This window comes from Thamnophis elegans, chromosome 4, assembly GCF_009769535.1.
Source record: "Thamnophis elegans isolate rThaEle1 chromosome 4, rThaEle1.pri, whole genome shotgun sequence".
Lineage (NCBI taxonomy): Eukaryota > Metazoa > Chordata > Lepidosauria > Squamata > Colubridae > Thamnophis > Thamnophis elegans.
In genome coordinates, this window is record NC_045544.1 from 26,155,203 (window position 1) to 26,172,695 (window position 17,493).

Consider the following 17,493-nt stretch of genomic DNA (forward strand, 5'->3'; position numbering starts at 1 on the left):
TTAGCAAGAGACATTTTGGGCTCAATTGTAGTTCTAAGTCAAGGACTACCTTGTACAACATAAAAACAGTTACTAAAATACGCGATCCAGAGTATCAGCATCTAATAAAAATGTTATATTAAAAATAAACATTGCTAATAAGACTTGATAATCAATTAGTTAATTATTAATTATATTTTATTCTGAGCCACTTTGGCTCAGCGGTTAAGGGACTGGGCTAGAAAACTGCAAGACTGTGAGTTTTAGTCCTGCAGAGTTCTAGTTAGGCACAAAGGCAGCTGGGTGACCTTAGGCTAGTTACCGTATTCTCTCTCATCTTTAAGAAGGAGGCAACGGCAAACCACTTCCAACATATTTCCAAAAAAAACAAAACAAAACAAAAAAACCCTCAGGAACTAGTTCAGGCAATTACCAAAGTCAAAGGCACTCTCCCCACCAAAAGATAATAATTGATTATAATATTTATGGTATCTTGTAACAACAATAAAACAAAACTTAATCTCAAACGAACTGAAGAATCAAAATGGAAATTAGGAAACAGGTCCTACAACTGGGCATAGTACAAAGTAACTGCTGCTGCGCTACAACATACATCCCACACTTTGTATGAACTAACAATTACTTTGGTCACAAGACTTGACAATAAATAGTACAAGAGCATGTGTGCCGAAATCACAAACACTTTTAGTGAGTAAAATTGTGCAAAGAGTATTAAAGAAGCAACATCCTTTAGAAGATCATACGGGTGCTTCAAAGACGGTCCTTGTTTGACTACTTGTACTGAACAGGCTAAGCCTTTTAGAGCAGATAGTTTCTTTAATACTTCAAACAGGGTTGCTTCACTTCCACTTACATGCTTTTTAAGAAATATAATTGTAGTGCTTTGCACAGCTCTAATAATAAAAATCTGTTTGAGCCTTTTGGATTCAAATCCAGTAATACCTATTTCAAACAAATTCTTGATGGAAATAAACAAGTTCATTGCTCATAAATATGAAGGATATAATAAGTGAACCAAAATCTGAATACAGAAAATATGAAAATATCCAGAGGTAAGCTGAGAAAACTTGAAAAAAACCCTATATTTTTCCCAAATCTCTAACTACTAGCAGACTTGTAAATTACTCATATGGCAAATTTGGCCTAATCCCTGAAAGACAAGTCCTGTTCCATATAGTTAGTTAGTTAGTTAGTTAGTTAGTTAGTTAGTTAGTTAGTTAGTTAGTTAGTGTGTGTGTGTGTGTGTGTGTGTGTGTGTGAGAGAGAGAGAGAGAGAGAGAGAGAGATTGTAAAACTGAAAGAAAAAAATCCATAAATATCTCCATCTACTTATATGCCTACCTACTTACTCTCTCCCCCCCTACCTATCTACTGTATTTCTCTATTTTTCTCTCTCTATCCCTCTACCTACCCATCTACTACCTACTCTCTCTCTCTCTCTCTCTCCCTACCCAGCTATTGTTTTTCTCTCTATTTCTCTCTCTCTATCCCTCTACCTACCTACCTATCTACACTCTCCCTGTCTACCTACCTATTGTATTTCTCTCCCTTTCTCTCTTTCTCTATCCCTCTATCTACTTACCTACTTTTTAAAAAAAATTGCTCTTCAAAACCTGGGTGCGTCTTATGCTCCGGTGCGTCTTATACTCCAAAAATATGGTACTTGATTTTCATGCCTAAAATTGGACAGTCACTCTCTGCCAAACCTATTTGCCTCTCACAGCTGTTATTATGGGGAAATAGAAGGAGGAAGTATTTGCCACCTTCTATTATTTATAAGAATAATAATGGTGGGATATAAATAAACAACAATTTTAAAACATAATATACTGTTCAATCATAATTTTATGTAATTTTTACATAATATCAGTTTTAAAAAAATTATTAACCGTATAACAAAATTATCATGAACATCTTTACATGTATGTACATGCATAGGCATGGTTTAAAAAGTCATTTTCACGAAATGACAAAAATGCAAGGTGCAGGTTCAAAAAGGCTTAGAAATGTGAGAATTAAATTAACTTTGGAAAATATATTTTTGTATAGATTTATGAACTCCCTCAGTTAACCTTTTTGGCTTTGCTCATAGCTTTTTATGTTCAATGGCAAAGAAAAGTAATGCTCATAACCTATTGGGAGTTTGCAAAGATGATGACAGAATACATCTTAAAATAGACGCAGGATTTTTGTAAGAGGCATTTACCAGAACATGAGCTATATTTTACTAAACATTGTCTGCATTTCAAAGACACTCTATTTATTGTCTCTAAAAATAAAGTCAAGATATGTTAATAATTCTCTTCATCATTTTGATATTAAAACATCTAAAGAACAGACAGTGCAATTCCATGCATGTCTGTGCAAAGAAATGTACAGGAAAAATTTTAGCCCTGTTCAAAGTAGTTAAAAGCAGAATTATTTTATTTTGGCAAGCCCAATTTTCTCTTTCTGCATTTTTTTAACTAGGAGTTATTTGAAAAGACAAATAGCCCCACATTGTTCTGATGTATCATTTCTTACCAACATCCACTCAAAAACAGGACTGAGATTCATCTATGCTTCAACAGTGTAATTTTCAGAATAAATTTAGAATTATTTTAAAAGAAACTGCATGATGATTTGACATTTGCACATCACGCTTAATAATGATGAAAGGATATTTCTTCAAGGAAATTTCAAAGAATCTTCCCAAATAACTATTTCCATTGTAATGCATGCTATTTATTCATTTATATATTTTCCCTTAAAATTTATTATGGAGAAAAACAACTTACACCAACTAGTTTTGTCTAAATGCTAAATGCAGGCAAGGACTCATGCCAATCCAAGCCATTCCTGGCTTGGTTCCATTCAATCCCAAGCCTTGGTAAGGAACTGCTTCCTTTGACTCCTCTTCAACTCCTCCTCTCACCTATCTCCCACCACTCATTTTTAATCTTTTGGCCATTCTGGACAGTAGTGCTCTTCAGTTGTGGCAGTGCTGGGTCTGAAGTAGAGCCTATACAGTTTCAGCCAATCACACATACACACACACTGCAGTCTCTACTTCTGCCACAGCACTGCTGACACCAAGAACTGCCACCTCAAGCCCCATGCCCTGGCCAGCCACCCCAGCGTCACAAAACCCCTGCTTTTGGAAAGCTTCAGAGGCCTTCTGAAACCTCACAAGAAGGCTACCATTCTCAAAGTCATATGCACTATTCTTGTGATGAATCAGAAAGTCTTCACAAGCTTCTGAAGCATCACAAGAACATTGTGCGTAATATGCAGAATGGTAGGCATGGCTTTCTTTCAAAGTTTCATAAGAAGGCTTTCTGCGCTGAACACTGCACACTCCATGGGAGAGCGATGCAAGCAGCCATGGGAAGAAGGCCTGGTGTGGCCAGCAGCTACCTCCAATGGGCCAGGCTGGGTTGTAAGAGGAAGACGGTAAACGCCCAGCGGGCGCCCAGGGCCTGAAAACTGTAGGGCAATGGAGGCAGCTGGAGAGTTGAACTGTTGTTGCTGGCTGTATCACACGGCTTGAAGCAGCACTGCTGGGTGATAGCATGGGGGGGAATTGAAGTGCACCTGTGGTCGTAAATTCAGAAAGGCTGCCAAGCACCTGAATATTGATCACATGACTGTAGGGACACTGCATCAGCCATAACTTCAGAGATTGGGCATTAATACCATTCATTCAACACCGCCATAACTTCAAAAGGTCACTGAACAAATGGCTGTTAAGCGAAGACTACCTGAATTAGTAAAATGCAGAAATTAAACTTCAATAGGGAACAAAACCATTTATAAAAACTATTTTGAAATTATGACTCTCCAAGTTTAGGCTGTATTCACATCTAATGGCAAGGTAATTAGAAGGAAGTGTTAGCTTTACATCAACATTTGTCCCTGTGGAAATAAATAGCTACTCTTTAATACTTGACACAATAGAATATGGACTCTATAATTAATTTTAAACTGCTATGGATAAGTACTAAATAATTTAGAGAAAAGCTGCTACCCACAAATTTTCCTAGTTATACCTATTGTGTTGGTAATGTTTAACACTTTCAAAAAAAAACATTAGGTTTCTTTTTAACCTGTCTAAGGAATTTTAAATAATGATCACTTTTTCTCCAAACTAAATATTTGTGAACTACAAACTGGCAAACTTAAAAGCTGTTCTGTTGCTTTGTTTGAAGATAAAAGTCCTAAAATCATTTCCCATTTCATTTCTTTCTCATCCACTCAAATTGCCTATCTAGCTGAAAAGTGAAAAAAGTTCTTTAAAGAAAGCTATTTTAGCTAATTTTTGTTGCTTAAGAATCTAAATTTAAATTCTAGGACTTAAGTAAATGTCCCCTGCCAGTGGTATTCACAACTGCTGAGTTTAGTATAGGGATATTTTAGACTTTTGATAACATATGTTATAGTATTCATGTTGGGCACAAGCTCATTATATAACTATATAGTTTTTATAAAGTTTTATCTTTTAATATTGTTAGCTTCCCAAAGTTATCATATGGTAAGATGGGCAGATAATAACTTTTACTAACAAACAAGCAAACCACCTAGTACAGAGGTGTTAAACTCAAGGCCCAAGGGCCAGATCTGACCCGCAGGGTTGCCCTGGAAACAGGGAAGGACTGGCCCACGATGCCTGCGCCAGTGAAAAACGGAGCTCAGAAAAGCTACAGAGAGTTGTAGGTGGTGGTTGCAACTGAAAATTGAGTGTGCAAGGGCTGCAGACGACCCTTCCGAGCTCCATTTTCATTGGCAGAGGATTGCAGGAGGCTGTAACAGCTGAAAACGGAAGTCAGTGCCCATTTTTGCTGGCAGAGCATTTGGGCCGCCACAGCAATAAATTTAAAAAGCAAACAAACTAGGGATATATGAAACCAATTCAGTAAAGCCAATTTAGAAAGAAATGTCTAATGCTCCAAAAAGCATTAAGGATGTATAACTAGTTCCAAAGCTTTTGCTATATGTATGTATGATGTATGATTAACCTCTTCTCATATCCACATATAATGACTCCCCATAGAACTGGAGACAGCTGGGACAGTAAGGAACCCATGCCTGGCTCTGGAAGAAGCTTTTTTTGCTTCACCACTCACTGAAGAGACCTTGCCATGGCAGCAAAAGGAGATAGTCCCATCATTAAAGCACATGGGAGAAAAAGATATGGCCTTTTGCCTGTCTAACACAGAACAGGAAGATTAGACTTCTCTACAGATGTGGCTACTGCTGCCTCTAATCACCATTTTGCATAGCAAGGAGGAAAGCAGGGAAGAACTGACAAAAGGAAAAAGACTGTAGCAGCAATTTCCACACTGAGTAAGAAAAAACAATGTTGTAAAATGCAAAATAACAAGATACCTAGTACCCCTTTGATCCCCCAAAATACAGATAAGACCATTTAAAACATAAAAAAATGAGAGTTGGCTGACAACGTCTCTATTTCTCTGGAAGAAGAGGAGCCCACAGAGAACGATGAAAAGGGCAGAGATCTAAGATTCTAATAATGTAGTGCCATTAATTAGAAACCAGTGTTTGTTCTGCGCATTCAACCTTCCCTAACACCGCAATAGCAAACTATAAGCATTCGTTATGAATTTGGATACTTGAATTTGGATGAACTTGTCCAGAAAACTCTGTGATTTAGTCTGAAATGTCTTTTTATTTATTTTATCTCAAATGTTATATATTCTAGAAATTCACTGGATTGTTTTCAGGCTTTGTTTCTTAATAATATGTGTTTTTAATTTAGATCTATACTTTTCCATTTCTAGATACCACCTCAAGTATGTGGAACCACTTATTTTTATAACATTGCTTTACTTCTCAGCAGATTGATAGCTACTAAATCGAATTCTCATTTAGTGGAATCTTCAATGAAAACTTCCAATGTATCCTCCCTGTTAAAACAAAGCATTTTTCCCTCCCGGATGCTATTCTGTTTGTTTTCCATTGAATTTCTGTGGCTACCGAGCATATTTCATTTTCACAGAACTGTTTGCAATTTTTTATGGCACTTCACTACAATGGCTGTGTTCTCATTTTCCTTGAGTATAATTTGGAAAATAAATACTGTACTTCTCCAAGCGTATATTCTTCTTTATATAGCAAAAGAATACAAAAAAAATAAAAATCCACCTGAATTGTCTTTTGGAAGATACAACAGTAATAGTAGTAACTATGAGTGAAACAAAAATTTAGAAATAATAAATGATAACTGTTCAATGCTGCATGGGTCACATATGTCAGACTGGAGTATAATTTACCTTAATAGGAGTTATTATGTTGGATTAAACTATCCAGAAATCAAATAGGAAAAGGTCTGAAACTCAAAGGAAATATATTTAGCCATATATACTTGCCAGGATAGGGAGTAAAAGGATTTAGTATACCAACAGAAACAATGTTTAAGTCAAACTACTCTACAGCATCAGAAACAGTAACCTTTCAAATGTATATTGAACAGTCACAAGGCAGTAAAAATAATAGTTCTATAATCAGACTAATTACTGACAAGACAAGGCACATTTGGAAGAAGCAGTCAGAGAGGAGTTATTAGATCCTATTATCAACCAAACTATGAGTCTGGCAAGGAGCTTACAAAGACCTGGCACTCATTGAACATGCCACGTATTTATTACCACCAATAAAACCCATGTTTAAATAATTTAGCTTTTTTTTCTTTTTTTAATTTTGTAAATCTGAAAGTAGGGGAACAATGTGATATATTAAAATCTTAGACTAGGTTAGAGGGCATCCAGGTTCAAGTACCCTTAATTACAGAAGCTCACTGAATGAAGTCACATAATCTAAGTCAGGGCTGTCAAACTCCCGCTGGATGCGTCATGCGCTGCCTATGCCCATGCCCATTTTAGCAAATGGGGGGAAAGTCCTGATACGTCACATGATGCCACCATGAGTTTGACACCTCTGGTCTAAATCAACTAAAATGGTTGTTGGGAAGGGGACTTCAATATCAAATTAAATACTCCATGTTGAAGAAAGAGAAAATATAACTTATAGTATTTTTGGGAGTATAAGACACACCGGAGTATAAGATGCACCAAGATTTTGAAGAGGCAAATTTTAAAAAAAGTTTTTGCACTCTGCACACCTCCCCAAAATGCCCCTTTTTTGCAAAAACAGGTCCATTTTTGCTTAAAAAAATGGCATGCATAGCCTTTAGGCAGCTTATAGAGTGCTTCTGAAAGCTGGGGGGGGGGGCAAAAACTAGTAAAAAGTGGCCCATTTTTCATTCATTTTTGCCCTCCCCAGCTCCCAGGAGCACTCTGGAAGCCTCCTAAAGGCTATGCATGGCCATTTTTGCAAAGGGAGCGGGGTTTTGGGAGGCAAAAAATGCTGTATTCAATGTATAAGATGCACCCAGATTTTCTTTTCTTTTCCTTTTTGAGGGAAAAGGGTGTGTCTTATACTTTGAAAAATGCGGTACTTTCAAGAGTAAGAAAGTGGAATAGAAATATAAGTAGGAAAGTAAGAAAAAAGTAGAATCTTTTTTTGTGAAAAATAAACATAATTATAAATATTTTAAATAAACAGAACTTAGCAGGCAAAGGTAAATGAATACCTCTTCATTTTTATTTAATAAATAAACTTGTAGTTATATGGGCATTAATAGCATATGGGCATTAAAAGGAGTTTCAATTAAATATTGATGGCAATTAGCTAAATCTTAGAGTAGGCCAGAATCCGAGGTTGACACTGTTAGTCAAATCAACATTTTTCATGACATTCTGGCTTCAAGTGATATATGCCAGTCTTCCCTACTTTGCACAATAACAATCTCCGCTGCCATTCAGGTGGCCCAATGTAGTAGATGCAAAACTGACCAATTTGCAATTGCATATAATAGTTGTCTCTGAAATAAATAAATTAATACTGGGAGCTGCTGCTTTAAGATTTGACCTGCCCCTATAGTCATTCTCTTTCAGACCTAGGAGGCAGGCAATAACATACCACTTTCCAAATTTTATCAGGAAAACTACAGAAACCTGTCCTGGTGGACACCCAAAAGACCAACCTGAAGAAACACACAAACCAAACTCCAACCAAGAAGGTTTAAAAGTTGTTCCCAGTTTCTCTTTGCAGCTACAATTGGTTCCCAGCTATAATTGACCACAATAAAATCTTGCTTTCATTTATCATTTTGAAGTGTTTTTACTAGGTCTGCTTTTAGGCTAGGTTTTTTTTTACTATTTTGCTGTGATTTACGTTGTAATTACTGTATGTTTTATTATTTCCTCACTTGACTTCTTAAAACAACATTCAAATATCTTCAACAACTATTCTTGTAAGAGGAGCAGGGAGCACAGATAATTCACCAGGAAGTGTCAGAGTTCAAACGTCCTTAAGTAATATAGAGCAACAACACTTGCCCCCTCCTTTTTAAATATATATATATATATATGCAGAATGATTTACTAAAGGAAATACAGGATCTTTTTGAAAGTGATGTCACCATGACGGACCTATTTTATCTGGAAATGACGGTGACCCGAAGGTTGTTACTGATGAGGGTGGGGGCGGGTGGGGGGGAGAGAGACTGTCAAAGTGCAAGCACCCAGCTTCACACACCTGACAAGCACTTTGCTCGACTTCAACTTCAAGGCAATGCGAGCCAGGCAGGTGCTCAAAATAATAAAGCGATCCTCAAGCAAGAGCCGCAAGAAACGGCTCTGCCCGGGCAGCGTTGTTTACAAGAGGAGGCGAGTTGAGAGAGCGCGCGCACGCATACATACACGGAGAGGTGCTCACAAGCTGCAGCCACCGACCAGCGCGCGGCGGGCGATCACTCCCGCATACTAGCTACACCATTTCCTCCTTGCCTTTCTCGCCACCCCCCATCTCCGCGCCAATTTGCAGGACGCGCCATGGAATCCAGGCGGGGAGCGAGACTCAAGAGCCCGGGCCTGCCTCAAGCACCGCGCGGCCCGGCCGAGACTTGTGCACGGCTTCTCTCGCGCGCGGAGGTTTCCCCGTTCCCCGCGATGATCGAAGGCGGAGCTTCGAACAGGAAGAAGCCGCTGTCTACGTGGCGTGGTTAATAAGGAAGAGCTGGGCGGGGAGAGAGGAACGAAGGGCTCTCCCAAAGGTGTTTTGTGGACAACTGGACTTTCTTGGTTTTTTTTTCTTTTGAAGACGTTTCGCTTCTCATCCAAGAAAGCTTTTTCAGCTCTGACAGGACATTGAGGAATGGAAGGATTTATATTGCTGGCAGGCACCTGGTCATTTGCATTCTTTTAAGAGGGTCGTTGAAGTACTTGGAGGTTGATCTGTGTCTTCAGGGTCACTTGAGTAGTGCTGTTAGTTCTTGTAGTTTGCAGGTGACACTGAGGACACAGATCAACCTCCAAGTGGTTCAACGACCCTCTAAAATGATTCAAATTATCAAGGTCTGCAAGGAATATAATCCTTCTATTCTCCAATGTCCTGTCAGAGCTGAAGAAGCTTCTTGGATGAGAAGCAAAACGTCTTCAAAAGAAAAAAAAAAACAAAGTCCAGTTGCCTCCTGATAAAGCACCTTTGGGACAACCATGATCTGGATGGCTGGTTTTCTTTCTGCCTGGCCATTAGCAGGAGATTGCAAGCCACATACCTTGATGACAAAGGGCAGTAACCCTTACAAAAGAAATCTAGGCAAGTCACCAAGCAGCTACAGTGAAAGCACGAATGCATGCCCAAATGGAGCATGTATTACCAAAAATAAAGTAAAAGGGGTGAAAAACAATAAATTTTAAAAAATAAATAGAAGGGGTGAATAGCAATAGCTGTCAGCCTCTGCTTTGCTGCTGCTTCGGCTGCCATTGAAACGGGGAGGGGGGGCATGGTATTTGGGAGGGGATTGCTAATTGTGCTGGAGGAAGATTCTGGAGTTCTGCTGCCTGTCTTACTGCGCATGCGGAGGAGGTTTCCCGCCAAGGCCAACGGCACCGACGTTCCATCTTGGTGATGCCTTTCGAAGTTATCTCACACCTGACACTTGGGAGAATTATGATTGGACTGTATCTGGGATGCCAAGGGGTGGGGAATGGGTTATTCTATATATCATTCGCTTTCGCGCCTAAATAATCAGTCTTCGCTTTGCTACGCTTCTAATCATTTATAATTAGTAAAAGTACACTTGATTTCTATCAATGGAGTCTCGTGGTTTTCTTTCCTAATTATTCAATGGAGGAGTGCTGACAATAGCAGTTAGACTTATATACTTCTTCACAGTGCTTTATAGCCCTCTCTTAAGAGGTTTACAGAGTCAGCATATTGTCTCCAATAATCTGGGTCCTCGAGGGGGTTTTTTTGTTTTGTTTTTTGCTTTTTCACATTTGACAATATAGGTAGACATAGACTTAACAGTTCATTTAATGACCATTCCAAGTTGCAGTGGCACTGAAAAAAGTGACTTATGACCTTTTTTCACACTCACAACCTTTGTAGCAGCCCCATGATCATGTGATCAAAATTCAGATGCTTGGCACCTAGTTCAGGGTGTCAAACATGGCCTGAGCAGGTCACACCTACCCCGGCTCTGCAAGGGCAAAACTCCGATACATCACAATATGGCCTGAGATATAATGAGGTTTGACACACCTGAACTAGTTCATACTTACGACCGTTTCTGTGTTTCAAGGTCATATGATCACCTTTTGTGACCTTTTGACAAGCAAAGTCAATGGCAAAGCCAGATTCACTTAACTGTGGCAAGAAAGGACATAAAATGGGGTAAATCTCATTAAACAAATGGCTCACTTAACAACAGAAACTTTAGGCTTCATTATGGCCATAAATCGAGGGCTATCTGTATTTCTTTTTGGACATTATTTCAGACCAGAGATACGGAAATAAGAAATAGTAAGCCAAGGAAATTAAAGAGCTCAAAAATGAAACAGGGTAAACCTAGTTAACACCAGCACAACTTTAGGGTTTCTTTTCAATCATGTTCATAGAAAAATAAAGTCCACAGTTGCCTTTTGAAAAAGTACCTTTGGGACAATCATGACCTGGATGATTGAGAATCTCCATAGGTATGTCCATATATCAACACTGTTTCTGTATGTCTCTCCTTTGAAGTTGAAGCTCTTTTTGAAGATTTCCTCAATCATCTAACCAATATTATTGGATTTCTCCTTCCTCTTGACCCATTATGCTTCTTTCACAAAGCATAATTTTGTTTTATTCAGTTCTCATTCATTTCCTCTGTAACCAAATCACCTAAATGTACTTTTATATTGGCCACTCTCTTTTGTATTCACTCTGCATACGTTCAGTACCAATTCATTCTTAATTCCGAATTTTGACCATTTGTTACAGTTCCTCCCTTAATATATCATTATCTTTCCAATACATATTTCTAAAATATTGCTTCCATATTTTCCTCATTTCTGTTTCACCGCAAATCATTTCATAATTTTTAATTCCAATCACTATGTTAGAGTCCTCATGTTTAGTTCTCTTCCCTGACTTTCAAAACAATCTATTCCAATCAGGATCATTTCGCATTTTCTTTGCCTTTTAATCTGAACTGTTCCTTCTCTTTCACTATGTTCTTTTGCAATTATGTTTCTCCTTATATACATTATACAATATCATTTCTCATTTTTGTACCAATCATTCTCTTATATGCAATTTTCTCATCCACAGACTTTCACTTTATCATTCCAAGCATCAATTTTCACACTTTCTATCACCATATCCTGCACAGTTTTCTGGCACCCTGCAACATAATTCTTTTTACTCTGTTCCAAGCAATGCACAAATCTTCATTCTTATCCAGTTTCCTTTTACCCCAGATCGTTCCTGACACTGCCAAATACAGTAAATGCTCTGTCCCACACAGAGAATTTCCCTACATGGTTATATTCTTATTGACTAATCATAAATAATTATTAAAAAGGCTTTTACATTTATATTCATCCCTGTCATGCAAATATGATGAATGTTTATGCTTATAACCATATATTCAAACCAATTAACATTTTTATTTATAACTAGTCAACCACCATCAACATTAAAAAATAATAGTTAAAATAATGCAAAAGCAATAAAACCAACAAACAGCATAATTGATTTACATTTGCAGTAGAAACAACTCACAATTATGAAATCCTTAATCTATAATCTGATAGCTCTGTTGTCTATCTTTGCTACTAAGTCTAACAATAAAACTACTCTAAACCCACAGCCATTCCCATTATCTACCCACAATCACTTTCATCAATCCTCATTAAGTACCTTTTCAAGTCTTTCTTAAATACATTCTAGGATCTGTGAAGAATAAGGAGAGAAGATAGCTATATAATCGGGATGCATACACATGAAAAGAAACAGCAAGCAACAGGAAGAAATGGAGCAAAGCTACGTCCTATTGATTATGTTGGATAAATAGACTCGTGCCAACATATTTGCTGGGGTGAGCTACAAGGCCTTCAGCATTAACACCAAGACTTCAAATTGGGCCCTGGCTTTAATAAGACTTGGTATAAGGTACAGCAATAGGGAAAAAAATGTCAAAAATAAAGGTTCAAAACAATGCTTACTGCATACTTCTGGAAAAAGGTCAGTGAACAAAGAAAGAGAAACCAAATACGGGTAGTCCTTGACTTACAACAGTTCATTTAGTGATAATGACACTGAAAAAAGTGACTGATGGCCATTTTTCACACTTATGACCCCTGCAGCATCTCCATGGTCACATGAACAAAATTCAGACACTTGGCAATAGACTCATATTTATGATGACTGCAGTGTTCCAAGGTCATGTGATCACCTTTTGTAACCTTCTGACAATGGGCAAGCCAGATTCACTTAACAGCCATATTAATAACTTAACAACTGCTGTGATTCACTTAACAACTGGTAAATGGTAAGAATAAATGTCTCACTTAGCAACATAAATTTTGGGCTCAATTGTAGTCATAAGTAAAGGACTACCTCTAGAACTTTTCTAATCAGATATTCAACAAACATTCAAAAAGCGCATATTTTGCCGCTCTGATTGTATCCGCTGAGTCGCGCCCAGCCGCCTTGTTTAGGATAACCTAAAAGGGAGGGATGCGGGTAACCCTTTACAAGGTAGAGCTGAGGAATTCGTCCAATTTCTCGCGGATAAAGTTGCTCGGCTTCGGACAGACCTGGACTCCAATTGCTCAGAGCCAGCCGAGGTACCGGGGGAGGGTCTTGAGCGGAATTTATAGATTGATTTTCAACTTGTCACACCTGAGGAAGTGGACAAGGCCATGGGAACTGTGAGTGCCTCCACTTGTGCGCTGGACCCGTGCCCCTCCTGGCTGGTCGCGAACAGCAGGGAAGTGACACGGAGCTGGATCCAGACGATTGTTACCGCCTCTCTTCGGGAGGGGTCCTTCCTGCTCCTCCTAAAGGTGGTAGTGATGAGACCCCTCCTGAAGAAGCTGTCTCTGGATCCAGCCATTCTAAATAACTACCGTCCAGTCTCCAACCTCCCCTTCGTTGGGAAGGTTGTTGAGAAAGTGGTGGCGCCTCAGCTCCGGCGGTCCTTGGATGAAACCGATTATCTAGATTCCTTTCAGTCTGGATTCAGGCCTGGCTACAGCATGGAAACTGCTTTGGTCGCGCTGATCGATGATCTCTGGAGAGCCAGGGATGGGGGTCATGCCTCCATCCTAGTGCTCCTTGACCTCTCAGCGGCCTTCGATACCATCGACCATGGTATCCTCCTGCAGCGGTTGTGGGAGGTGGGAATGGGAGGCACCGTTCTTCGGTGGTTCTCCTCCTACCTCTCGGACAGGTCGGTGTTGGTTGGAGGGCAGAGGTCGACCCCCTAGGCCCCTTAAGTATGGGGTGCCGCAGGGTTCGGTCCTGTCCCCCCTCCTGTTTAACATCTACATGAAGCCACTGGGTGAGATCATTCGGCGGCACGGGATAAAATACCACCAATATGCGGAAGATACACAGCTGTATCTGTCCGCCCCGTGCCAACTCAGTGAAGCGGTTGACGTGATGTGTCAGTGCCTGGAGGCTGTTAGGGTCTGGATGAGTGTGAAAAAGCTTGCACTCAATCCCGACAAGACTGAGTGGCTTGTGTTTTTCCCTCCCAATAATTGGCCTTGTATTCCAACTCTCAGGCTGGGGGGTGAAATTATACACCCCTCAGACAGGGTTCGCAATTTGGGAGTCCTCCTGGATCCACAGCTGACCTTAGAACACCATTTGTCAGCTGTGACCAGGGGGACATTTGCCCAGGTTCGCCTGGTGCACCAATTGCATCCCTACCTGAACCGGGAGGCACTCAGAACAGTAACTCACACCCTTGTGACCTCAAGACTGGACTACTGTAATGCGCTCTACATGGGGCAGCCCTTGAAGAGCATTCGGAGACTTCAGCTTGTCCAGAATGCAGCCACACGAGCGATTGTGGGTGCACCTCGGTACACCCACGTTACACCTATCCTCCGCGAGCTGCACTGGCTGCCTATTGGACTCCGGACGCGTTTCAAGGTGCTAGTTGTTACTTTTAAAGCCCTACATGGTATCGGACCTGGGTACTTGAGAGACCGCCTTCTGCCGATTACCTCTCTATGACCAATTAGATCCCACAGATTAGGCCTCTTCCAGATTCCATCAGCTAGCCAGTGTCGACGGTCGACCCCCCGGGGGAGGGCCTTCTCTGTGGCTGCTCCGGCCCTTTGGAACAATCTCCCCGTGGAGATTCGGACCCTCGCCACCCTTCAGGCTTTCCGCAAAGCCGTTAAGATCTGGCTGTTCCGGCAGGCCTGGGGCTGATGAGTTCCCAGCCCCACTCAAATTGTCGCGGCTGTTGAGGAGTTTTAATCTGTTTTTTGTAATTGTTTTGTCTTGTTTGTTTTCATTGTATTACCTCCCTTCCCTATGAGTTTGTTAGCCGCCCTGAGTCCCTCTGGGAATAGGGCGGCATACAAGTTTAATAAACCAAGCAACCAACCAACCAGCTATATTAATTCATTGAGTTTCAATGCAACTTAATCACTTACTATTTTTTAACAGTACCATCATATTTTCCCATCTATTCAAAATGTTTTATATTTTTCCTCAAGATGCATCACTGATTCTTCCACTATTGCCATTCACTGATTATGTAATAATATATGTAACAATATGTAATTATCACCAATCTATGGATTGTGACTTTTAAACAGATAAGAGTTTGGATGATATCAATTCATATTTTCTGACATACACCTGACTGTTTTCACTTGTAATAAAAATTACATACTCGCCTCTCTGCATATATTCATCAACTGGACTTTAGAAGTTGAGACCAAGATTATTTGGATCTATTACAAATTTCTCCTTTCTTTAGTGTCACAGTCACACAATATATCTATTTTTCTTTCATTAGTTCAGAATGAAGAAGAATAAATATTATACTGTATGACAAATCTTAAGATATTTGTTGATATCTATGAAGGCATTACATTTTTCACTATAATGAAACCATATAATCTAATATTAATATAATTTTAATTATATGTATGTGTGTGTGTAATTTAATATAAAATTAATATTAATATAAATATAATTTTTAAGGTAAAATTCAACTGTGTCATTCATGGTGATAATACAGCTCCTAAATAAGAACTAGATTGCCCATGTTCACAATGAAAATATTTTTTACACATTGCATTTAAATTCATTCTCAGAACTGATGGTTTTGTAGGTTTTTTCTCTCTCTCATGTAGTGATTAACTAGATTTTTGCAGCTCAGAAATGGTACACCTAGATGATAATGAAGAGTTGACACAAATGAAGTTGTGTTGTTCTCTAACAGTATAAAATATATTGGGGGTTTGATGGTAGAAAGAAACATGATGCTCCTTTTTAGATATAATAATCCACAATCTTTCAGCAAGAAGTTGCCCTTGTTTGAATGTGCACATATTGAGCATTTGATGAACTGGGAATGCCCAATGAGAAAGGTAATACATTTAATTCTTGTTATCTTAGCACTTTCTTCTCTGCAAATATATATATACTCTCTCTTGGGCCCCACCTTTGAGCTTCCTGTTCCTGTGGCAAGGGCAGGCATCTTATTGGCTGCTTCAGACTCCCATGGGGCTATGCAGCCATATGTGAGGCATGGGCTTAATTGAATCCTTGCTGGGTGATGCAATGAAGGACAATTTCCCATTGTGGCTGAATGGCTTTGCCCTGAAGGATAACGTCATCATCCTGGAGCTGAGATCTTTTGTTTTGTAGATAAGATGGCCCAGTTTTTTGTCTTGTAGATAAACTGGCACCAAAATGTCTGCTGGGGCAGGGAGTTGATGCTGAGTTTCTATCTTTAGAAACATGTTTCTCCTTTAGGGAAAATATATTATTCTGCCTTTTTGATATTTCCTAAAATATTTCATTCTTCTAAGAGGGATGGGTGCTAACTTTCTTCACTGGGACCTGACAGATTACATCCCAGAGTATATCCCAAGCACGGTTAATGGGGAAACCAGATTCATTGTGTTACTAACTTAACAACTGCAATGATTCATTTAACAACTATGGCAAGGCAGGTTGTAAAATGGGGCAAATCTCACATAACAAATGTTTCACTTAGCAACAGAAATTTTGGGCTCAGTTGTGGTCATAAATCAAAGAATACCTATATAATCCTAACCTATAGGAACTTAAATTATTAATTACTTTATACAGACAAGGACAACCTTGTTGTTTGAGTTACTATTGCAAGATGGAACCTCTAGGTACAGGTAGTAACTACAACCCATTTCTTAAAGGTAGAGTACTAGCATACACCACAAATAGAGGGACCATCATCTGTCAAAAGGATTTGTCTCCTGAACCTGCCATCTTGCTGAATTGGACTGATGGAATTTATGTGCAATGGTGCTATGTGTTACTCCACGTCCAGGACCATCAACTGATTAGGGCATGGATTTTCAAAGACCACAAACTTGTGAACTAAAAAGAATAATCTCCAATATCTCCCACCAACAGACAAAGCAAAGAGTTGTCATGAGCAAAAGGCCTCTAATCTATGACCTGCTGAATGGTATCTGACAAGGCCTCTTTCCCACAGTTACCTTTGTAAAATTGCTATACATGTCTCTGGCTGCATTCAAGTGATTTTTTAAAATTTCTACTTTGTCGCTTGTTAAATTCCTTCTAGTTATCATGGAACTGGATTTAACAAATCCTGGGTTAGGATAGGTCAGAGGATTGATTGAACAACATTTTTGCACATTCCTTTAGCTTAACTGGAGAAAGTATTGACTGGCTTGGGGAATTCTTGGCTTGTTCTCAGGTTTGCAGAACTGAAGATGATTTGCAAAATAGCTTCCAAGAATTTGGGAGAGTTTGGGAGCAGAAACCTTAGAGGACAGGTAGCAGCAACTTTAGAATCTCTTTCCTAAGCAACCATACTGATGCTATGTCATAGCCTATATGCCTGGCATATTAGCAAATTCATTACGGGCTTTGAAAACATGGTAACCAGAGGTGGGGTGCTTTATA

At 39.3% G+C, this 17,493-nt stretch overlaps 1 protein-coding gene across 2 annotated transcripts in view; it reads right to left on the bottom strand.

Moving 5' to 3' along the window:
* FBXL4 (F-box and leucine rich repeat protein 4) overlaps positions 1-9,028 on the bottom strand; it is a 40,807-nt gene extending 31,779 nt beyond the window's left edge. The window contains exon 1 of one of the 2 annotated variants that reach the window (XM_032215799.1): positions 8,760-9,028. The gene's annotated coding sequence lies outside the window, so the exon portion shown is untranslated. The other variant, XM_032215801.1, reaches the window with a different exon arrangement.
* Between the last annotated feature and the right edge of the window lie 8,465 nt (positions 9,029-17,493).